The sequence below is a fragment of the Micrasema longulum genome, unplaced genomic scaffold (genome assembly GCF_059751315.1).
Source record: "Micrasema longulum isolate JH-2025_06_02 unplaced genomic scaffold, ASM5975131v1 h1tg000069l, whole genome shotgun sequence".
In the NCBI taxonomy this organism is placed as follows: Eukaryota; Metazoa; Arthropoda; class Insecta; order Trichoptera; family Brachycentridae; genus Micrasema; species Micrasema longulum.
The window spans coordinates 909,939-934,664 of record NW_028277276.1 but is presented as its reverse complement, the minus strand read 5'-3'; the positions used below and the strand labels follow the sequence as shown (position 1 = coordinate 934,664).

General features: G+C 30.4%; 1 protein-coding gene across 1 annotated transcript in view; it reads left to right on the top strand.

The window, feature by feature from the left end:
- hwt (SH2 domain-containing adapter heavyweight) overlaps positions 1-24,726 on the top strand; it is a 193,792-nt gene that overhangs the window by 144,951 nt on the left and 24,115 nt on the right. The gene's annotated exons all lie outside the window — the stretch shown is intronic.

Below are 24,726 nucleotides of genomic sequence, written 5' to 3'. Positions count from 1 at the left end.
TGAGTTGGGATACAACATAATGGAAAGTGGAAGCATGCATATTATTAAATAATAATTAAAATAAAAATGATTACATAAATATAAAAATTTAATAAACATCTGGACAACACGTTTAATAGTTTTTATTTAAGTATTTTAAATTTTGTTGTTTTGATTATTTTTATATTCTGGTAAAGCGTCAATAAACCGTTAATAAATAAATAGACATATTTTTTAAAGCAAGGAAAATAAAAAATATACATGGCTTTAATATTAATAAACGATAAAAAGTAAATTAAAAAGTGAATAGGTAATAATTATGAAGGTTCAATCGTTTTCATTTATAAAAATAAAACAAACACAGAGTTGTAATGGTTTGAAAATTCGAACTGTTGGTTAAAATTTCTGTGAAAACTTAAAATAGGTCTGCAGCAAAGTAACAATATAAGATTTTGTGCATGTTGAATTAAAAAATATTTCTTCCAATTTCATCACGGTTTTCTTTGGTTTTGAATTTATTTCAAATCAAAAGCTCTTTGAAGTCAAAGTTAAGACTTTTCCAACGTAAAGAAATTGATCGGAAATACGAACGAAAAACGATAATTGAACTGTCATTCACTTCTCTATCGGATTACAGTGTCAAGCGAACTAATTTCTTGAAATTTCTCTATTTTACATTTGAAAGCTGTGATATATATATATCTTTGTGTCAGTTCTTTTAGCTCAACCATCGTTTCTAATCTTAAATATAAATTTTGTAAATATATTGCCAATCAAAATTATAAAAAATTATTGCACTACAGCTCAAGAATTACGACAGTAATTATTTAAACGTAATTTTTAATGTAATACTACTTTTTAAAATATTAATTAAAATATATGTAGGATTTTGCTGATTGATGGTTGGAGCTCCTACCCCAGTTGGAGATTGTCAAAAGACACAAGGTTGATGATTAATACATATTTATTACATGGCGCACCAATATACGGAATTTTGTTGTGAAGGACGAGAGGAATAACGGCTATGAGTTGAACTAGCTGCACTTAAATTACAAGCTGGAACTGATTTGCTGCATGACTGAGTTGACTTGGTTGGGCTGGCTGATTGGACTGACTAGGCGTTACCACGCCCTGTGGTCTTTTTCAGGCCACGTTCCTTTGTGTTTTGTATCTCCATGGCGAGAAAGAAATAAATGTATTTCCAGAAAGTTAATCTTATGCAGACGGACGTTTCATATTCAATACTGTTAGTCTTGCAGAAATAATGTGTTGTATCCAAAAGAAAACGCTGAATTTCTTCTTGGAGTCGCTGCCCTATATTTGAGGTGAAATCATTTAGCACGTGTGTGTGCCATTGATCAATGAACTATTATCCCCATATACGAATTTGTTGTTATCGATGAAATAATTAATAACACAATTAAGTAAATTATACCGAAATATCAAAGAAAATTAAAATCGAGTAGAAATTAATCTACCCTGTAGTGTAGTGGTTGGCGTCTTTGATTATCATTCTTGAGGTTCAGAATTCGATTTCAGTCAAGGTGGACATGATATATTGATCAAAACTGCAATATTTTTTTGTACCTGGACTGGCACGTTAAGCGCAGGACTGATCACTAGCTTTATGTAACAGATTATTGAAATACACTGCATTTGGTTAACCAATGCCGTGCTTTTTGCACTCCTGGATATGGAAAGAGGAACAATGATAATGATGTGGATAAAAAAACTAAAAAAATATAAAAAAACTATAAACTATAAACTGTCGTAAAGTTTTAATTTTAGTACGTCATTTAATCATTTTTGGCTGTATGTTTCTGAAAAATAAATAAATAAATAACTTGAAAAACATAACACTACGGACATAAGAAAATAAGGATAAAAAACAAAAGGAAAGGGACGTAAAAGTGTTTAAGTGTGATTTTAACGTTGAAAATATTCAAGTAAAAAAAACATTTAATAGACGTCACAAGAACTTAATAATCTCAATATATCCTTGACACATTTCTGAAATCGTAACACTTTATAGTTAGGGGATCGATAACCCGTTATACCTAATGATCCTTCTGCCTTTCCCTGTAAGGGAAGGAACTGTTCTGATCGCATAAAAAGCCTTTTACTTTCATTACATTATGGGCCTTTTATGAGCCATAATACCAGTAGCAATATGATGCTTATATTAAACATTCGGTAATCATATATTTGGTTCGAAATACCCTAGAAACACAACGTGTGCGTAATTTTTACGAAGAGAATTATATAAACTTATGAATTTTAATTTTCTGGACAATAAAACCAAATTTTACAAACCTTATTTAATACTTAAATCTCTTGTCACAAGTATTTTACCATTCAACAGTATTAAGTGTCCTCAAGGGCATACTTCGTCGCTTCAGTTCGTTTTAATCCAACAGACTAAAACACCAACCTGTAGAAATAGAGCTTTAAAGTTGTTTTGTACGAAATAGTCATAAATAATGACCACAACTCAAAGAAGAAATAAGTTTTAAAAAAACCCCTTAAACTATTTTTTTTAAATATTTTAATAACATTTTAATAATAATTTAGTACGTACTATTTTTTGGCATATGATTTATTTTATTTATTTATTTATTTATTTAAATCTTAAAGTAGGGCACACATATCATACATATTGTTATGTGTGTTCTAATAATAACATTGAAAATATATTTAATTTATAAATTGTTTATCACATATGTCTTGACCATTATTTTAAATTTTGATATGTTTTTTTCTTCATAAATATTTTTTTCCATTTCGTAATACTTTTTAATTGCTTTAAATGAAATTGAATTTTGTGACTTTGCCTTTTTCCTAAATGGAAGTCTAATTTTGTTCTTTTCTCTAGTATTGTGATCGTGTTCATGCTGGTTCCGATCAATTTTTTTCCAAAATTCTGTTTTTTTATTAGAGTTTATAATTTTATGAACAAATATCATTGTATTGTAAAATATTCTATTTATTGCTCCTATTCCTAATATTTCTTACTATAATTGAGTGAATTTCTAGAAAACATAACTCAATTATCATTTCAATTATGCTTTTATATATGTATATTCTTTTTCTGTTGATTTAAATCATGCTCTTATTTTGTGTTTTTTTTTATACTACTATATTTTACTATTATTTTGTTGATTTTAATGATACCACTATTTTGTATATTTGATTATGAGTGATTCTTAATTTGTATTATTTATATTTTTTAAATTATTTCTGATTATCTTTTTTGCATTGTATTCTTTGGAACTTGATTATTTATTACATTTACATTTTCTTTCTAGATTGTTATTCTATGTCATAATAATTTGATCTATTCAATTTTACTATGTATTTTTATTGTGGCTTGACACGGGCATGGCCTAAAAAGCCTTATTAAGTTCATAAATATTTTATTTTGTGATTTTGAATGAATAAATGAATAAATAAATAAATTTCTCAGAACTGCTATTTGGACAAAAACCAACTAAAGCAACGACTTAACTATGTAAATTATATTCCCATTATTCAAGTCTTGTAAGACGTATCATAAGCTCATAAATGTAAATATTTCGTAAATTTTTATCTCTTTTTCATATTTATAACCATAAAAGCTTAAATTTTATAAATTATTTTCAGAAAAACACTTTTAAATACCCTGTTAAATCTGTAGTTTTTATTTCATTCCTAATAAATAGTTCACCTTTTTTATATTCAAATCATATTGGTTTAAGGTTGTTACCATTGATGAACTCTGAATAAATCGACGAAATTGTTATTATATACATATGCATGATAAATTAAATTTAATGTGTGGGACACACCCAGAAACTAATGCCTACTGCGCCTCGTCTTAAGAACAGTGCAGAAGGTAAATCGTGCATTTCCTGTATGTAAACAACAAAAGAATCCAAACGTCCAATTTGCTGATGAGCACGAATCTTAAATTTCTGACAGCAAGGACAATGGAAGATGAAAGCTACTATAAATGCAGTAGCACCGTTATATACCATCGTTCAGCAGAGTTCTGTTCAGAGATCGGGTAGATTAAATCAGTTCAATTCAGTTGTCTCCGTTACTTTTGAGCTTTATAACCTTATTCCGTATTTTATTTAATACATATGTGATAAATACACCCCGAAGCATAACGTCGTTTTCGTATGTGATCTCCAACTGGTGTAGGAGCTACCTGCATCAACAAGCAAAGTCCTACAAACGTGACAATTATTAATTTCCACCAAGAAATTTAACTCATTTATTTACTTTACAAGTGTTCTAATTTTTTTGGTGTTTTTTTTAAACTTTGCCTTTTTTTCATCTATACGTTTTTATTTGCCCGTACGTACGAATTTAACAGCTCCACTTTTAATTATATTTTGTACTTATTAATGGTATTCGTAATTTTTATACTCTAAATTTTCGCAAAAAAGATTTAATAAGAAATATTTGACTTTAATTACACCTGTGGTTTTTTTCTTTTGACTTAGTCAGATAATACTGTTTTGGCGTAGGTACGTGTATACCATGATAACATAATGGTCCAGAATGAAAAGCTTTTCATATATACTACAAATTCATTGTGACCACCCTTCACGACTCTCCTGGTCTTTAAACTCTATCTGATATGACCCTCGGCTGTATTTAACCCTTTAGTGTCTCCAACCCTTTGGTATTTTTTCACCCCAGCATACCTCCCCTTGGAAATGAATGAAAATAGTAGAAACCACTGTAGATGAAGCCTACAGGAGGGTTAAACATTCCGCCGTACATATATTTTTGAAATGTATTTTATTTCATGTACGTTTTAATTTTTATGCCCTCGCGAAGTTTGACAGCCCTTCCGGGGGTGAAATATACCCTATTTGTTAGAACTGCGCTCTTATTATACGATACTAAATCTTGCGTAAGAATACTAATTACTTTTAACTTATTTTATAAGCCAATGAATATTTAATTTTCGGAACCCCTACCTGAAAACAAAAATTAACCTTTTCTTACGAGATACACATGTGTATATAAAAAAAGATGCATATTTTCCAAAATTAAAAAAAAAAAAATTCCTGTGATTTAAGCGTATATAAACACAAATGTAGCACAACATCATTATTTCTTTTCGGAAAAAAAATATTTTTAATAAATTACCTTCCGAAATAAGAAAAAATTAAAATATAAACGTATTTCATTCCAAACCAAAGAATCGAATTCATCAATTTTTGTTTTAATAAATATAAGTATTTGTTTTTTTTTATATAAATATTTCCAATAAAAATCTGTAATAAATTGTAAAAAAAACGACCTCTCTAAACACGAGAATGCTATTCCATAAGGGAGGTATAAAAGTTAAGTAAAGTATTCAAAAATTATATGAGAAAATGAACAATATTTTATCTTAATATTTATACTTTGTTGACTAACTGATTTTAAAATTCATTTCTGAATTCTGTAAATATTTAAATTCTTGATTAATAACAGATTTTTAGAATATAAATTATAGTAACTCTTCCATAGTGATTTTATATTTTAAGAATCCGTTTATGATTTGTTCTAGAAAAAAATATTTTTTCTTATTTTGCTTATAAAAAGTTCATTTTAGTTTACTATAGATGAAATAATAAGTTTATCTTAAATATAATATAAAATAAATCGTATTTTAATATTGGTTTCACCACATTTGTTATATGTATTGTGTATTGCACATTTACTAGGTTGCGGCATTTAATTTATTGCTACCTACTGATTCCTAGTTTGAATGTTGCGATTATTCTACTGTGGGTACAATATTTTTCTCTCCGGCCCAATAATTACCGAATGTACATGTGATTTTTATATTCTCAACGCGATCGCTAAAAAGTTATTTTAGCTATCAATAAATCAATTTAAGCCCCTGTGCCGTGTTATCACATGAATTAATAATCAAGGAACCGACAAGTGCCGATCTGACCACATGATCTGATAGAGCCTGCCACGAGAGAGAAGTCCAAACATCAAGTTGAAAGAATCCCATTACAAGGTAGGTAATTGCATAATTTGTATTGGGGTTCAGTGGCAGTAAATAAAAATTACGCTATAGGAACGCCAAAATCCACGAACCAGCAAAACACGCAAAATTCTGAGCGTTCATCTACTATCTGGTGAGTGGCGCGATCAAATATGTGTGTCTTGACGCAGTCGATGAGCAGTTGCAAACGTGACGATTTCAACACTTTGTTCAAATATTACAATACTATACTTTTTATAATCGCTCATGGTTTAAACCCACATTCCCTATTCAGTTTTGAAACCCATTTACTACATTGGACTTTGGAAAAATTTACAGTGGATTATCGATAAGTCGTTACAAAAAATGACGATTTTCAGGAATCAAACTGAAACGAAATACTGAAATCTACACGATTTGCGTTAACGTAAAGTTTTTATAGATTTGTTTATCGGCTATATTTTTCTGATTTATTATTTAATAGACATTTTTACTTGGATTTTCAAATCTTATACTTGTATTTTTGCTGAAATACCAAGGCTAGACGCACAAATCCGAGAATGTATCGAAAAATTATTCCAATGTATCTATCGGAACCCTCAAAGGGACTGTATATATTAGAATAGTTTTCGATAAAATTGCTTTTTTGCATTTTTCACATACTACATACGGAATGAGATTTACATTTTCAATCATATGAGTAGTTAGGTGCATAATCAAGTATATATATGTAAATCAAATATACATTTTCACATAATTAATCTTTAATTTATTTTCTGGGGTGTAAATGAGGAAGATCAATGTTCAATTTTTTTTTCATTGGTAATGGGGAAGTAAAATGCCTTTTTTTTAATATGTGTAATAGACTATTAAACTAAGACAAAAACTTTTATGTTTCGTATCAGCTTTGTGATTTTTCTTAAAGTTTTGCATTTTTAAAATTTCAAGTTCTTTTCCCCTTCTTCTGATTGCTCAGTTGATTTATTATTTTTATTTTACTACTACTTTTATTTTACTACTACTTTTATTTTACTATACTAGGTTTATTAACCGGAAATCTATTGCAACTCTTTATCATCGATTAAATCGGACGAACTAGCGACGTCATAAAAAGTAGTTTGTTTTTATGAAAATCATTTGTATAATTTTTTAATACATTTTCAAGGAACTTATTACGCCGTACAATATTTAATGCTCTAATTTTTACCGCACGTAAAATACATTTTTGTATACAATTTTCTGTAGGGCTGAACTTTCTTATTGGTCATCAAACTAAGCCAAAAAGCATTTTAAATTTGTATGTATCTTTTTATCATCGCAACGATTTTCATATAATTTTGAATCAAAGTTGTGTAATTTTGAAAATCTGATAGTAAGTTATCAATACACATAACTAAACGGTGAAAAATAACGGAAAAGAAGCAAAGAAACTATGAGTTTTACTGATGTTTATTGAAAGAACCGCTGACTTGAAGGAATTCTACGACATCGTTTGAGGTAATCGAATTTGTTTGTAGAAACGTAAAACAGTTTGTATTGTTTTCTGATAATTGAAATTTTAACTCCGTACAATTGTAATTTGTACTCACTAAACCGGAAATCAGTTGCCGGTTGCCATCATGATCGCTACGGTGGCCACAACGATAAAACAACACTATAATTTGTTGGCTATTGCGAACATTTGGTCACATAAATCTGTGACGTTGCAAAGCAGTTCATTTTTATTTTTAAAAAAACAATTTTGAAATCTTCGCCGTACTCTCTTCATAGTATAGTGTTTATTTTTTTAAAAATATTTTAAATATATTTTGTTAATCTTTGTTTTTAATTTTTGTATAAAATTGTAAGATTCAATATGTCCATGTATTTATAATTTTCTCAAACAGAACGGTTTGGGTAGGTAGGAATAAATTGCCTTAAAGCAATATGCCCGCCCTTATATGTATATTGTTATTATTATGGATAACTTATATAGCGCCATTTTCAAAATAAAATACCTCAAGGGCGCTTTACATAGTGATTCTATTGTTAAATTAATTTAATTGAAGCTTTTAAATTTGTAATTTAATTTAAACAATTTATTTTGTAGTCACATGCTACGGATTTATTCAAATGATTTAGAGAACAAGTGGGTTTTAAGTTTTTTCCGAAACATCACTTCACTTTCACAGCCTCGCACCTGTGCTGGGAGAGCATTCCATGCCATAGGGCCCGCGACCGTAAATGCGCGTTCACTAAATTTAGTGCGCTGTTTGCGTAGAGGTATAATAACTTTTCCTCTCGCCGACGGTCGGCATCAACCGGCAAATTTTTGCGTCTGCATTTAATTTGTCTCAGCTGATAGAAGCATGAACTTATCGTTCTATTAATTTGAGCATCAAGAGAAAGGTCAGAATTGAGTAAAACTCTCAGTAGTTTAACGGTGGGTAAAGTGGTACTCCCTAGATTGGGTAGGGCCGTATCCTGGATCAAATTCTGTCACCTGGCTGAAGCCACCCGTAGTTGTTCAGTTTTTGATGGGTTTAATGTTAGTCTGTTTTCAGCCATCCAGTTTCCTATTTTCTCGATGCATCCATCAATTTAATTGACAAGCACACTTCTCTCGTTTGGTTTGCACATATATTGTATTTGTATATAAAGTGTCAAGTAAATAAATAAAATATTAAATTCTCTAAGTTTTATCAAGTGTAATATAACATTTTATAAATCCAATTTCTCGTGGCACTGAACTTCTTCATTGTGCGAAGTTTGAATCTACATCCACTTAGCCGTTTTAAAAAATAAAATGGTATTTTATTTATAAAGGTGGGTTTGAAAAGTTATTACGATACCTTCGTGACATTTATTCATAAAACTGTCAGCTACCTGATAAATTCTACTGGGATTTCGTTACATATTTGATGAATCTATATGAAATGTATTTTCAAATCATTGGATTTCCTTTTTCAGCTGGGGATATGCGGTAATCCCATAAATCTCGTGTCATTCACAGATATCGTATATTTTGACAATCCCTTCAGAAACAAACGTAGGCACCGGGGTTCAGGAAATCTAGGAGATAAAGAGGGTAGAACATAGCAGATACGTTGGTTGCGGGGAGTACAACTCTACAAACGCCTCGGGCAGTTGTGACACCCGACGGAAAGTAATTGTATTAACTACTTCTGCTGTCTGCTTCCCTGGTAGACTTTATATTATTTACGTTTACATATGATCTGATTGAATCAGACTGTTAATTGCATTACTAAATCAAGTAAATTAATTGAGGATAAATATTTTTAAAAAGATTTTTGCGTTTGGCGTTTCTTTATCAAATAAAACAAATGAAGAGAAGATCGTTGAAATGTTTTTTAATAGTAATTTTTTTATGCTAAAATTCACGCCCGTCACAGTTATTTGGCTTTTTTACTTATTGTGGCAAAAATAACATCAAAAGAAAAATCTTGAAAAGTGAATTTATTTTTGGTGGCAAATTTATGTAATCACAGTGATTTTTTTATATTAGCAGCAACCGCACGTTTCCTTCTAACCTTTATGTCATCTAGATACTGTTACCCCTACAAATTGTTAGTATTCAGAGCATGGCCTTTATATTTATACTAATTCTGCTCATTAGTTGCGGATATCAAGTACAGAACTCTGCTCACGCTCTTAACGAGATGCCATTACATAAAAGAAAATGGCCCGTTTTTTACTAGAGAGGTTGTTATACTAACTTCACTTATTTACTCTTCTTGCCCCTCACATTATCTGCACACTATCTGAATGTGACGGCTTCCTTTAAATCTTTTCTTACCACTTTAGATTCCTCACTTGGCAATGATGAACTTGAAATAACGACTAGTAAATATTTTTTAAATAACCCAACATTTAATTCACATTCATTTTGTTGTTCTTTGCTTTTATTTTAATCGTTCATCTCTTAAGTTATAAATATATTATTATAAAATAAATACTCTTTGAATTAAAAAAAAAAAAAAATATTTATTTTTTCTTACATTTTATAATTATTATACTTTTTTGTTCACGTTTTTCAGCTAACAAGGGTACATACCCCGTTCCAAGCTAGGCAATCATATTTTAATACGTAATAATAATTTACAAGTTAATAGAAAGAACAGACAATTAAAATATAATTTTACTAGTCTACACATATTGATACATATATATATAGATATGCACACATATATACACACATACATACTAATACACTCATACATGTACTCATGCGCACACACATAAATACATACATAAAATATACACAATCAATTTAATGTATGCGAAACTTCATGTTTGCTATCTGTTTTCGCTAAATTATTATTTATTTTTATATTAATCTTATTTTGAACATCCGGTAAGAATCTCCAATCTGCGGCATGCATCCTCTTTGACTCCCTCTGTTTTTAACTACTCGTTTTTTTAAGCAATATTTATTCCAACGGGTTTCAGAGCTGCATAAGCTTCTTTATCAAGGTATAATTTAGAAATAAATCTTGTCCTAATTTATTTGAACAGTGTTTACTAAATATTGAATCTAAACATATGGAACTAATAAACTAACAACTCAATCTCAATTTTAACAAACTAGCTAGACGCCGAAGCTAGGTATTTTATTACAGTGTCACATCCCGCTTTACATGTTTAAATACATTTGAACCGACGTCCATCCAAATCAAAGTTTGTCTCTCAACTGACAAATAAATTAATGTTTGGTTAGGATCATTTTCAAACGCCACGGCACACCGTGAGTCAAAACTACTGAAATATATTTTTATGGATACAGACGGCTCCAGCGTTTCATAATATTCCGAAAATTTCATTCAAAGTTCGCATTTAGAGTATTTTAAACTTATTTTATCTGGGATTATTGGACAATTTTTTATAAAATATCCATAACAGAGGCACGGAGCATGACGAGAAAAACTATTTTGGCAGTTTTTACGTTAGTTCCTGCATTTATTCCTCATAGGATTTTAAAGATTTCAATCACTATATCTTAGATATTTACGTAACTGTTCGTGAACAATTAACAGCTAATATATCAGTACTTAATATTGCTTTTGTTAGAATGACTCGATGTTATGTTTGTAATATCAGACCCTTAAAATAAATACTTGTTCGTGTCTGGCTTTAAAATTGACATCACTTTAATTTCTAATTTTCGTAGGTATTGAGAGTACGCCATATTTTTTAGTTTTACTTGCTCGGGTGCCAGGAGCACAGGGTTAGCAAAAAGGTAAACTTTCTAGTCAAACTAATTTCAGAGGGTATTGTTCCTTTCAATAAGCCCCTACGAGTGTGTCTTCGTGATATCACGAAACTTAGTATCAGGGTCAAATGTAGCAAATGGCTTAACGCTAGAAGAGAGACAACGACCCCTTTAGCAGTCTATTGTCCTGTCCCAGTCATTACCCGTTAGCGGATTGCGATAACGGCCGTTTAGTGGAGGATTTCGCCACAATAATGCTCGTTATGCCGTATTATTTGCGATCGCCTGGAATGCGTTATAACTCCAAATTGCGAGTAAGTATTCAGAATACCCAAGAACTGGGAATTCAGAACAAAAAGGTGCGATTCAATTGCATAGTTAATAAATTAAAATATTTGACTTTGATTTACTGACTTGCGTTTTTCTGTAAACGATTTTTGATATTTTAAGTCATTCAAAAACTCACCCTTACTAGCCCCCTTAGTTGGACCATGTACATTGTAATAAAACAATAAATGCTTTTCATAGAATAGAATCCTCTCTTACAGTACACCGCCAACATATGTTTCAATAATTTGTCTCACTCTGTTCCATTGAAATATTGCGTATTGTATCTTTTTCAACTTATTTTTAAATGTACCTACACTTAAGATAATATTTAGTTTTGTATAAATTATCCCTACACTGTATTATATTCACCAGTCTGAAGATGCTTATTAGAGGATGAAAGCGCTAATTGGTCAAATAAATAAGTGAAAGTGTACCAAGTATTTTAAAATTAATAACTCATATGTAAATATTAGTTATTACATTATTAATATTAAAACGTTGGGAGAATGAAATTAATATTTAAAGCACTGACTTTCTAATTATTGATTGTTATAAAAAAAAAACAATAAAAACACTTTGTTCTTTTCTACTTTATTTATATTTGTATGTAAAACCTTTTTTTTAAGCAACGAGGGCTCTTTTTCGAGGTATAATTTACAATTTATTATAAATTGATTTTATAATTAAAAGTATCTAAAATCTAATAGATGTGTAAATAAAATAAGTATTTTGTGTTAGCGAATGAAGTGAAGGGTTAAAAAGCGACAAATATATATTTTTTTTAATGCATAATCAAAAAAACAGTATTTTCTATGGTTCACTCCTGTCTAATTTTAGAACAACGGCGAATGATCGAATTTCAATCCCCCTCACCCCTCACTACATACCTTCGCAAGCACAAATTACTATTTGAAAAAAAAAACTTGATTTATTACCTCCTTATATGTAAGACAAAATACACTGTCGTAATTATAAAATAAGATCTATATTCAATTTTCAATTACATTCGATAAAGGAACATTAGTTGTTCCGAGACAGGTCGGTAATTACATAAAAAAATAAACACTTAGAAACGAAGTTTTTTTTTTCATTTAATCGATAAAAGAGTTATTTAGCAATAAAGAATTTTTATATTAAAATCCGGTTAATCATGTTAAATTGTATGCATTACTTGAACATCAATTGCAGCATTGGTATATATTTTTTTAGAAAAGGGCTAATTATTTATCCTGTGGGAAAATACGTATAAATAGAATCAATCTCAACGACAATCAAACTCGGGACCTTTTGCATGCCAAAATCGCTAACCACTTTAAAGTTTACTTGTTTTGAGATAATAAAAAAAAAAACCTTAAACAAATACGCGATCGTCACTAAAATCCAATTATTCATTTTAATTGACCAGGAGATCATGAGGGGCGGGAGATGGCGATTCAGGTATTAAATAATACCGGGAGCAATTTCACGCGTGAACTTTGAAGCGATTAGTCACCACTCCGCCCTGGGCTGAAGGCGGAATGAAGTTTAATGCCATTTAGACCGGTTTTAATACCATAGCTATCTTCTGCCTCCCTAGCAATCACGGGGCTGACAGATTCGTGGTACTAAAAATGTTATTTTCGATCTCTTAATAATTTGAATGTGTAAAAAAAATAAAAAAAAATCTATTGGTATTATTAAACCACTTTACGACTTTCTCATGTCTACAGGTTTCGAGACCCGTCTCTTCATCGGAACTCCCACTCCATTTAAATGAAAATAATGAAATACACCGTCACTTTCACTATCATCACCACGGTACGATAGACATAATGTAGGGCTCACAAAAATATTATGTACATTTTAAGGGATGCGACAACCACGGATTCTAAACTTAGACTTATTGCATTCGATTATTACTCAGTATTTCAATCCGCCAGTACACGGTGTCGTGGCGCTTGAAGAATACAGTTGTGTGTGTGAAATAGAACCAGAATCCTGGATGAGCGTTTTTGATTCGATGGCTATCAGTTAAAAATCCTGAAGAATGAAATTGTGTGCAAATTAGTCCGCTTCGTAGCATAGCGGTTGGCGAGTTTACCAACCATGCTTGAGGTCCCGGGTTAGATTCCTGGCAGGATCAACGTGAAGTATTTATTTGAAAAGAGATTAACTGCAATATTTGACTGTCCCTGGACCGGCACCCGAAGCATAGGACGAATCGCCTTACCTTCATGTAATGTAAAAGACGAAATCCGACAAGACAATGTCATATCTCTCTGAGAAAAATAACCCGTGTAATTTTTGTTATTCATTTGCATTTTTTTTGTTTTTTATTAAATTAAATATATGCGTTCTTATTATTTACTCAAGTATTTCAATTTTGGTGGCATTTTCAACGAGTTAGAAATAACTCACTATTAGAAAACGGAAATCAAGTAGGGGTAGAATGGGTTTTGAACATCGAACCTCTGATCCGTGAGTCCGCCACACTAGCCACGGGACCACAACTCGTTTTAAAATTCATTAATTAGCTTAATATTAACTTTTTCCACATTCCACTTTTCACAGTTTCCAGAGTTGTATCCCAACTCAAACAGGGCCCTTGGCCTCATAGAGTTTGGGATACGTTATTATTATATTTTTTGTAATGTGTATGTATTTGTATGAATAAATAAAAAATATGATAAATCCTGTGAACATATTCAGTACATTTTTAATTCATTCAGCGTTTATATACCAAGTCATAAGGGTTTATTTAATAACCTGTAGATTACTTTAAATTAAAAAAAATATAGCCACTAAAATTTTAATATTTCGGTAAATTATTGGTAAAATAAAACTACTGATCGAAATACGTTGCATTTTGTGTACCAATGGTGTACCCTGTGCACAACTGGGTGCCGAAAGGGAAATGATAATGAAAATTACCAAGGGCTTATTGAATGATCGGCAGGGGGTAGATAAGGGGGAGGGAGAATGGCAAAAGATGCACGTGTATTAAAGTGATCACCTTAACCAGCTTACAACGGGTCATAGGCCTTGTTAACGCCTCATAGGCTTTAGTATTCCCTTTCCAAAAATAGCGTTCGTTTCTTTTATCAAAAAATTAGTAACTGAATTTTAGTATATCTTTCATTTATATCACAATTTTCTTTTTAATGTTCCTAGTACCGAAAATGTATTTAAAATGTTTGGAGCAGGATGTCATTAGGGGCGATTTGGCCACCTCCCTCCCCACCTGCGCCCCTGGCAGGAGTGGGTGGGGGTTAGTCACCCCCTCCTCAACAATTAAACATGCGTCACCGCGGCTGATGTGACCACCTTAGCGTGATGTGGACTAAACCAGATAGTATTCTGCAAAGCCAGCTTTATTGCTCTATTCAATAGTCGTAGCTTCAAAACTAAACACAATAATTTATTAGTATCCGGATCAATTTTATAACATAAAGGCACATTTAAACATTGCACAATATGCGGGACTAGTCAACAGAGGCCACTGTAAAAATATTGTAAATGGAGAACTCAAAACACTTTGTTCATGTTGTTTTTTTTTTATTTAATTTTTATTTAATCCAATCGAAAGGTTATTAAATAAACCGTATATAAACGATTAATTAAATTAATATATTAAAATTATGTTATAATGTATAATGTCAGCCTCGTGATGTAATAGTCAGCGCGTCTGCCTACCAAGCAAGAGGTCTCAGGTTCGATTCCCGACATGATTGATATAAAATATTAATTCAAAAGGGTGTTTTCACACTAGAATATTTTATAGTCCTTGGACTATAAAATATTAGTTCCTAGATACTGCAATGTTCCTAGATACTGCAATAAATATGGCAAAAGGACACTGCAATACAGTATACCTAAAATATTTAATATGTTACCAAACAATATTAAAAATACTGAGTTACATACAGGAGTTCGACGTTTGCTCAAATTATGGTTATTAGAAAAAAGTTTTTTGTATTAGTGATAGTTTTTAATTTTTCAAAATGTAATCTGTAATTGTTTTTCAAGTAAAATTATTGTTAATGTAGGCTAAGTGTAAATAATTAATGTAATTTATAAGAACCTGCTGACGAGTTGTATGTATGCAACTCAGCAGGACTTTAATTTAAGAATTTTTTATAAAAAATAAAAAAAAAAAAAAAAATATGCAACTAAAAAAAAAAAAAAAAAACTTAATTAATTAATTAATGTAATAACAAATCAACCAACTTCACTGGTACCTGAGGTGTAAGACTGATCATCTTACCTTCATGTAACAAAAATGATCAAGCTACCCTGCGATCGGTTTGCAGTGCCCTATGCACCATTAGGTGTGAAAAGGGAATTATGATAATTCTGAATCTTCTTACGGGGGTAGAAAAGAAAGAAATTTGGGGATTTTTATTTTTTGCATGCGACTATACTTTGCTCCATATGTGGCCACACTGATGAATAAACGTCAAACAAATACAACCATGTGAAACTAAACATAATAACTTTCATTTAGAAGACCTTACCCAAAACACTAAGGTTGAATTTACCAAACAGTATTAATTTCTTTTCGTTTTTTAATCAGTTTAATAATATCAAACCATAAATTATTATCAGTTGAAAAATTATTCGTCATCAGTGTGGGCATATATGAAGCAAAGTGTAGTCGCCCGCAAAAAAAAAAACCCTCAAATTATCCACTCTCTACTCTCGGGAGAATATTCAGAATAGCGCCCCCGGTTGTCCTACGAAATCTGTAGATTTTTTATGAATCTTTTATGTTTTTATTAAAAAATTGTTTTAAATATCTAAAAATGTGTTTATGAGTTAGCAAATAATTACGTGTATTTTCTTTGGCGAAATGAAGTTTGTACACGCAAATTAGATAATAACCGGATCTTATAAACTTTCTTTATCTTCAGACAGGAAGTTGCCAAAATAAGTTTTCTCAAAAAGCACAAACCCCTTTGACAACGATATCCTTAGATGTTTAAAAGGATTCATATTCTTGCCTTTAGTTAATTATAATAAACTTTACGGGCAGCTATGTTTTCTTACTTAAATAAATGACTACCTATCGTTATGGGTTTTGAGACTCTGACTTAGTAAGAGATTATTTTAATTTAGGGACGTGGTGACTTTTCCAGATAGGGTTCTAGATATATTAATATCTGTAGTTAAGAGGACTCTTTTAAATTATTTTATTATTATTTATTACGTACGGTTTTGCTGACATACATATATTTATTCATAGCTATCGTTGAGCACACGCTGCTTTGTTGCTATCATATTCATCATCCCCGTTTCTGCACCCAGTGATACATAGGGCACTGCATTGGTAAACTAAATGGAGACTATTTCGATCACCTGTTACATAAAAGCAAGGTGCCAGTCTAGGAATACTGAATGAAATATTTAGTTTAAAATCAATATTTCACTTCCACCCTGCTAGGAATCTGCTCGATTTTCTTATTCAGGATTTTTACCCGAGAGCAGCTACCGAGTCAAAAACACTCGTCCAGGATTCTGGTTTCATTTCACATTCGGAACTGTATTCAAGGAGAAATGATTTTTTAATCGTTATATTTAGATTATTTCCAAACTAGCAAATGTGGTAATTGTTATTGAAATGATAAAAGAAGTCAAGGAAACAGAAAAATAAATGAAAAAAATAACCGATCTCATTTTTATTTATTTATTCGTACATTTTATTACTATTCAGATTTTTTTATAATAGTTTTTTTTGTCAAATGATTTTTAGCACAATTTCATTGATCAAATGATTTTTCAGGATAGTTTAATTAATTCAATGATTTTAATTAGATAATGCGTGTGTAAATTATATTTTCAACTGTTAATTGATAACTAAATACAATCATTGTTCCAATTTGCTTATTTGGCTGAATAGAATGAGATTAAAAATACCTATCTTTGTAGATTAAAATAATACATTACTTACCAACTTGATTAATTACTCCATGTTATCTAAATTCGATTATTACGTGATGAATAAACGTAGCTTTTAATTTAGGATTCTATATGCATTCATGTGACTCTCCTATTAGTTAAACTTTGATGACTTTTTTATAAATGTTCTGTAGGCAACACAAAAAATTAAATAAAGCATTTTAAAACTTGCCAATACGAGGAAGTGTAAGTTTTAAAATGCGTTTCCGTCATAATGGGCAAAATGGGTTACTTTATTTTACTGTTGTTATGAAACCCGTTTTCTCCATTTTTATGAAAACTATTCTAATGGTTAATACTCTTCAGATTTTGCTTTTTTGGAGCAACTGGCTGTAATGTTCAGAAATACAATTTTATCGTGTCTTGTAACATCGTGTTTTCTGAAAACTTGACATTATAAACAGGTTGTACGTATTTCTATGATAGATAGCGAATGTTTTTCATGTAAAGATGATTAGATTAAATTAAACTTACCGAAGCCGTGATTACAATAAGAATCTAAGGATGTCATACTCCACAACAGCAATAAAGTTGAAGATAAATTCTCCCGAGCGATTACGAAGATACACTTCCGACCCCCCCCCCTCCCCCTTCTAGTTTTGGTGTTGCAGGAGGCATTAAATTATTATTTTAATTTATTTGTTTATAAATTTGTATAAACCACTTTAATTTTTTTAATTACACTTCGACCGGTTTCGAGGTTACTACTTCATCGTCAGGAATTTAACTAACTTATAATTACACGCGTTGCTATTTATATAATAAAATATTGTATGAAAGAGACAGAAAATTGAAAGAAAGAGAGAGAAAGAAAATAAAATGTCATACCACAAAGTGAAAAATGTTTTTGATAACAATAATATATTATTTTAATGACTAACAATCCACGAATTATTCTAAACATTCGACTTTTTTTATTATAAAAAAACAGTAATGCATACGGGGAATTTAAATTGTAGCGTATTGATATTTGATATACAAAGAGATCAGTTACACGCTTGAGCAACAATTCGGGGCCATTTAATATTACCCTGAAAAGCAACCCTTTAACCACCTCGACAAACAACATCGTTCTTTACCAATTCATTTTCTGTTCAAGGTGCTAGACTTTGAAATGACCTACACGCTACATTCATATAAAAATTCACCCTCCTTAGCCATTTTTGAGAAACTCCTGAAACATTATTATAATTACATAGAACCTTAACTTCCCTTCATTTTTATATTATTTTTATTTCCTTGACCATCTTCCAGTCTCCTTCCAAACTCATTACCTGGTCTCACACTCACATTTTTCATCGTATAATGTGCATGCCAAAAATATTCTAATAATAAATTTACATGTACAAGTTATATCTGCCTGGAAGATGCCAAAGAGCATACATTTTAGTAATTTAACATTTATAAATAAAAAAAATTAAAATTAAGAGGATACTTACAGTGCGTTCAAATGTTAAATAACTCATTATAGAAATAAAAGACGAGTGATACTTTAATCCACAAATTTGGAATATCCAGTAACCGGTTTCATCGCTTTCGCGACATCTTCGAGACTGGTATCTTAATTAAGGAGTTCAATGTTTTATACAAAATAGAGGTAAGGATAGATAATTCAAAATTATATGACAGTAAATTAAATGAGGATCATTAGTAATTTTTTTTTCCGGGTTAACTAATGAGTTGATACAATGCTATTTTAGTGAGTTAACGTATTTTATTTTTAGTGCCCCATCCTTCGTGAGTGTGATTGAAGGATGGGGCACTAAAAATAAAATACTTTAACTCATTTAAATAGTATAATATCAACTCATTAGTTAACCCGAAAAAAAAATGTTGATAATGATTCTTATTTAACTTAATTTCATATAATTTTGAATAATCTATCCTTACCTTTGTTTTGTATAAATACATTGAACTCCTCAATAAAGATACCAGTCTCGAAGATGTCGTGAAAGCAATGAAACCGGTTACTGGATATTCCAAATTTGTGGATTAAAGTATCACTAGTCTTTTATTTACATAATAAATTACAATGAACTTCCATCAAGAATTTTCACTTACAAACTTAAATGTCTAATAACTCTATATTAATCTGTCAGTGTCTGTCAGTGAACTAAGTAAGCATATTAATTTCGTGGGTGTTTGAAGGCAAACTAGAATGACTTATATGAAAACTTACTGTAACACACACATAAAGCACAATTAGTAGACTGTACCTACTCTATATTTTCGATGACAGACTTTTTTCGTTACTCTTCACGTAGTTAGGAATTCAATGATAGCAAAGATTATAGTGATCTATAGAGGGAAGGACATTTCTTTATATATGTACATTAAAGAGTAGGTTCCTGATCAATTTGGGGTTCTAATTTCCCCTCAATTGATCTCGATGACACGTGTCATGTGTGGACACTCCACGTGTGGCTATATTACATAGGTATTAGGTAGATTTTCTAGGTACATTGTACATACTAGTTGTATCATTGGGAAAATGAGGGCTGGTAGTAATTACCCGCCTAATGGACGTAGGAAATGTTCTCTTTATTTGATCGTGGCTATTAATGTTGCGAAAATGCGAAATGACGGTTTTTACTAAAAACAAAATACTTGTATATTCACCGAGCAGAATTCGCAAATGATGTATTTAATTTAAAAGCGAAATGAATGTTCAAAATTAAAGGAAAATCGTATATCATTCGTACATTACTTTTGCATTAGAGATTTCGCAAAAAAAACGAGAAAAAAATGTGTACATAGGTATCGAATTCGGGAAAGAATACAATCGGCCCTAGGTGTTTTAAATTAATTAATTTATTGTAGAAATCATACAGTATTTTTAACAAACTCAAGGTACAAGAAAACAATTTTCAAAAAGTAAGACCAATTACAGATAAGTTTATTATGAATACAGAAGAAGAGGGGGAAAAAAAAGGGGGAGAAGACATGGTTATAGTATTTTTACTTTATTTTATATATTTTAACACCCTCAACGGGTTCTAGCACTTTTTTGCAATTATTACATAAGTACATACACAATTAATTTCACACTATCGCATTTATTATAAGGTCATTTTTAGCTACACTTTTCTTGGTTGTTTTTTAATGATTTTTAAAATTGTTCTTCAATTTATTTATTTTTTTGTTTGTTTTTAATATAGTTTCTTTAACTTTGACGAGTCTAATAATATTACATACCTGTAAATATAATCTACATTATGAACGTCCAGTTGTGATTTTTCCTTAATAAAATAAATAAATTATATCGTGATCATACAAGGAAAACTCACCAAGTACGTATATTTTTTTAAAAAGTTGTTTTCATTTTGCTTATGTTTTAGCTTTTTAAAATCCTTGTTTGTTGGCAAATCAAGATCGAAGTTTTTACATAGTCACAAACTAAAACTAACAGTTTTGCCATTAGGTACACTTTTGATTTTCGGTTTATTTTGCTTTACATAGACAAATGATTAGTCATATATTCTGTTAGTATGGAAGTGTTTTGATTGTGTTAATATTTTCTGTAGCTAAGACTAACTTGATCAATAAACAAATACCTTTCTTTTTTTAGACTTTGAGATATAATAGTTTTTTTTTTCAGTAAAAGATAACATTCAGCACTAATACTCGATGAAAAAATCTCAAAATTCCAAAAAAAATTGACTTGACCAGTTTTCCTTGTGTATGCCTACGATATATTTGTAAACTGCGCAGCGATATAATAAATATACCAAATATACAAATACAATAGAAAAAAAAAATGTATTATTGAAATTATTTTTTTTAAATTTGAAACAAAAGGTGATGATATTATGAGTAATAGAATAAGAACGTTGAAAAGTGTTATGTTTTTTTTTCTTTCTTAAGTTAAGTCTATATTACAATTAATACATTAACTATGTACATATTTGCAGCAATTGCTTTGGTATCTATTAAAAATACTCAATTACCAAGTACTAATAAAAATAATGTATCACAGTGGTCGCTCAACTCACTCACGAAAGGTTCCGGGTTTGATTCCCGGTGAGAACAAAAAAATTTATGTGATTTTCCTCAAGTCTGAGTGTTCTGTGCCATAATTCGCCAGTGAAATTGCCTCCTGGCTTGTTGTGGTGCAAAAATAAATAATATCCAATAAAACAAAGCTACCTTACACTTACAGACACATATAAAGTACATAGTTTCAGGCATTCAATTATAAGTTTTGAATCATTTTCCAGCAGGAATATTTGCCTGAACTAGGGTTGAGTCTGCCTTTTGGGGTAGACAGCTTTGTATGCAATAATATTTTTATATTCCGACATTTCAAAGGGAAACATATTTGTAGGCACACATAATATATACATCCCCCGCAGTAAAAATACACGCAATAATATATTATGTTTCGGGCCAACGTAAAATTTGGTGGAACCGACAAAGAAGTAGTGACGAAATACAAATTCAAACAAATTTAGGGTCGTGAAGGCAATTTCGCGTTTACACTTATGATTGAGACTTTCCTTAGATCTTTTGTGAAAACAATTTATTCTTTTGACGCCTGCTATTTTCTAAATGCCGAGATATCTTTTGATGACAAATAAAATAGCGTTTAAATCTTGATTATTTTCTTCAAAGAGTGTGTATTGCATAAAATTAATAATTTTATAATTATTTACTTGAAATCATAATATTATCAACGCTATTATTATACCTCTCCACCACGCTACGCGGTGAAGTCGCTAGCGCGTTTTCTTACCACGCTTGGGAGAGGTACCGGTTTGATTTCCGACAGTATCGACATTAAAGTGTTTTTAAGACAACAAAATCGGGCTCCAAATACCATGGACCTTATCTTGAAAGTCCGCACTTCACGTCCAAGGTCCTGCATGTTGTGGTGAATTTTTTTTTGTAAGATAGTTCTTCCACCCTTAAAGTATTTAAGGAAAATAATCTAAATCCTTCGGCGTACTTTCCCTAATGATTATAATTATATTTTAAAGTCCTTCATAAATCTAGATTGCGGCGTACTTTTTTACGAATACATAATCATCCTTTATTGAAGGGGTGATATTATATTTCTAACTGCGGAGAAAGTGGCCCAGCAAGTTAAATTTATTCATTACATGCCAAGTTAGGTAAAGCAAAGCCTACAAAAGAAAAGAACAAAGATAACTTATCATATTATAAGGGATGCTTTTTCATTTTTTGTTTTATTTGTCAGCTTCTAAAGGGTGATATCTACAAAAAAAATCTTGTTACAAAAAACATTGCATTGTTTTCTCAATGGCTCATTATTTTTAAGTGTGAAACTCGTAAAACAAAACTGTCCTTTAATTATTCTATTCATCAATTAGATCCGCCGCGCCATATTAACCTGACTGATAATGATCAAAATTAAATTAAAATATATTATTTTATTCTAAGAAAATGCATTAATGAAGAGGGCTCGAAGTTTAATTTAATTGATTATGATTTATTATGAAATTTTTTTAGTTGTCTAAACGATGACCACTTTTATTAATATTTTTAATTTCTACGCCCGTTTCTTGATTGAAATAAGTATGGTTTTCGGATATCTGATGATTTGGGGATTATAAGAAGTTATTATAAAGAGATCTTATAATATGTTCTTTGATTCTTATTTTAAATTCACGTGAAATTTTACCAATTTTGGAATTTAAGCACATTAAACTAATTAATTTTTATAAATTCCCGAATCATTCAATTTATCATTTTAATCTTTATTATAAGATAAAAGATGATGAGGTAGTAACCTTGAAACCATTCAATACATAGTAGTAGCTTCTCGATTGTGGAATAATCTACCAACTAATGTTAGAGACACCTTCTTTATTTACATTTAAATCAATATTGAAATGTCACTATCTAAATGCTTGAATTGTTTCTTTCTCCTTTTTATTTTCTTTCCAGCCCCTCTCCCCTCTTCATAGTAACGTATAAATTTTTGTTTTAAAATTGTTATTAAATTATAAGAGTCTGTATAATTACCTAGAATATGTCCATGTACTTCTGATTTTCTGAAACTGAACGGTTTGGGTAAGAAATTGCCCTTTAGAAATTGCTAAGGCAACATGCCCGCCCTTATATGTATATAAATTGTATCTTTTAATATATAATTCCTCTGTACGTGTGATGTCACCGTACTCCTCCTAAACGGTTTAACCGATTTACGTGCGGTTTTTAGAGAAATATAGATCTTTGTGCTGTGCGTGTTCGTAGATATTAAAATCTTCAATCGGGTGAGTAAAAAAGAAGTTAGGAGCATAAATGTTTTATCCATCGATCTACCGGGGTTACATTCGAAGAGAATGCATTTGCAAAAAAATTGAAAGATATTCTTTTTTTTGTGTATAAAAAAAGTTTGTTTTTGAATGTTTGCAAACAACATTTGTTTTTTGTGGATCTCAATCAGATTCTTTCCTTAAATTCCTTATGACTTCTACACATTTATTTATTTTTATTGGATTTTTGGTAATACTAAAATAATATAAAATTCAAAAAATTCATTTAAATCGTATTCCTATATTAGTACACCCCTATGTTGGTGAGAAGACCGGAGTTTGACGTTTGCAAAAAGAATGCAACATTTCAAAAAATATTTATTTTATGATTTGGAATTCAACCATAAACAAGTACCTTGGTACCTACTCAAATTCAATATTATTTGAATCAATTTTAAGTTTTGAAATTTAATCACAAACAAGTACCTAGGTACCTACTTATCAATGCAATGTCTTTTTCCAAGCTAATTAATAGCAGGTAAGCCAACGTTAGGGCAGGACAACGTCTATCGGGTCCGCTAGTATGAATATAAAGTGTTAAAGAAATAGTTTTAAAATCATGTCGTTTCTATTTTTTTAAATTAAATCAGAGTTTAATGTCATACCACAAAGTAAAAAATGTTTGAGATATTGAAAAAAAAAATTCTTTCGTTTGTCTTTCCGTCATTCTAGATATTATAATTAAAAAATCAGTTCCTGTCTACAAATATTAATTAAATATACTCAAAGTATTGTACACTAAATTAAATTCAGTTTAAATTTACGAAATTATTTTAAGCTCCCTAGACTTCCATATATCTACATTACAAAGTTCTATGTTGAAAATAACAATGTTTTTACTTTTCGGAACACATAAACCATATAATTATCGAGACTTTAATACTGTTTTTATTATTTGCAATAAAACTTAAATGAAAATAGTTAACCTACTATTGAAACAATGAGCCTTCATAAAATTTTATCGAGAGAGCTTTGAAACAGTTAGCTTATAACTCTTTAGAGATAAAGTTTCTCCGCAT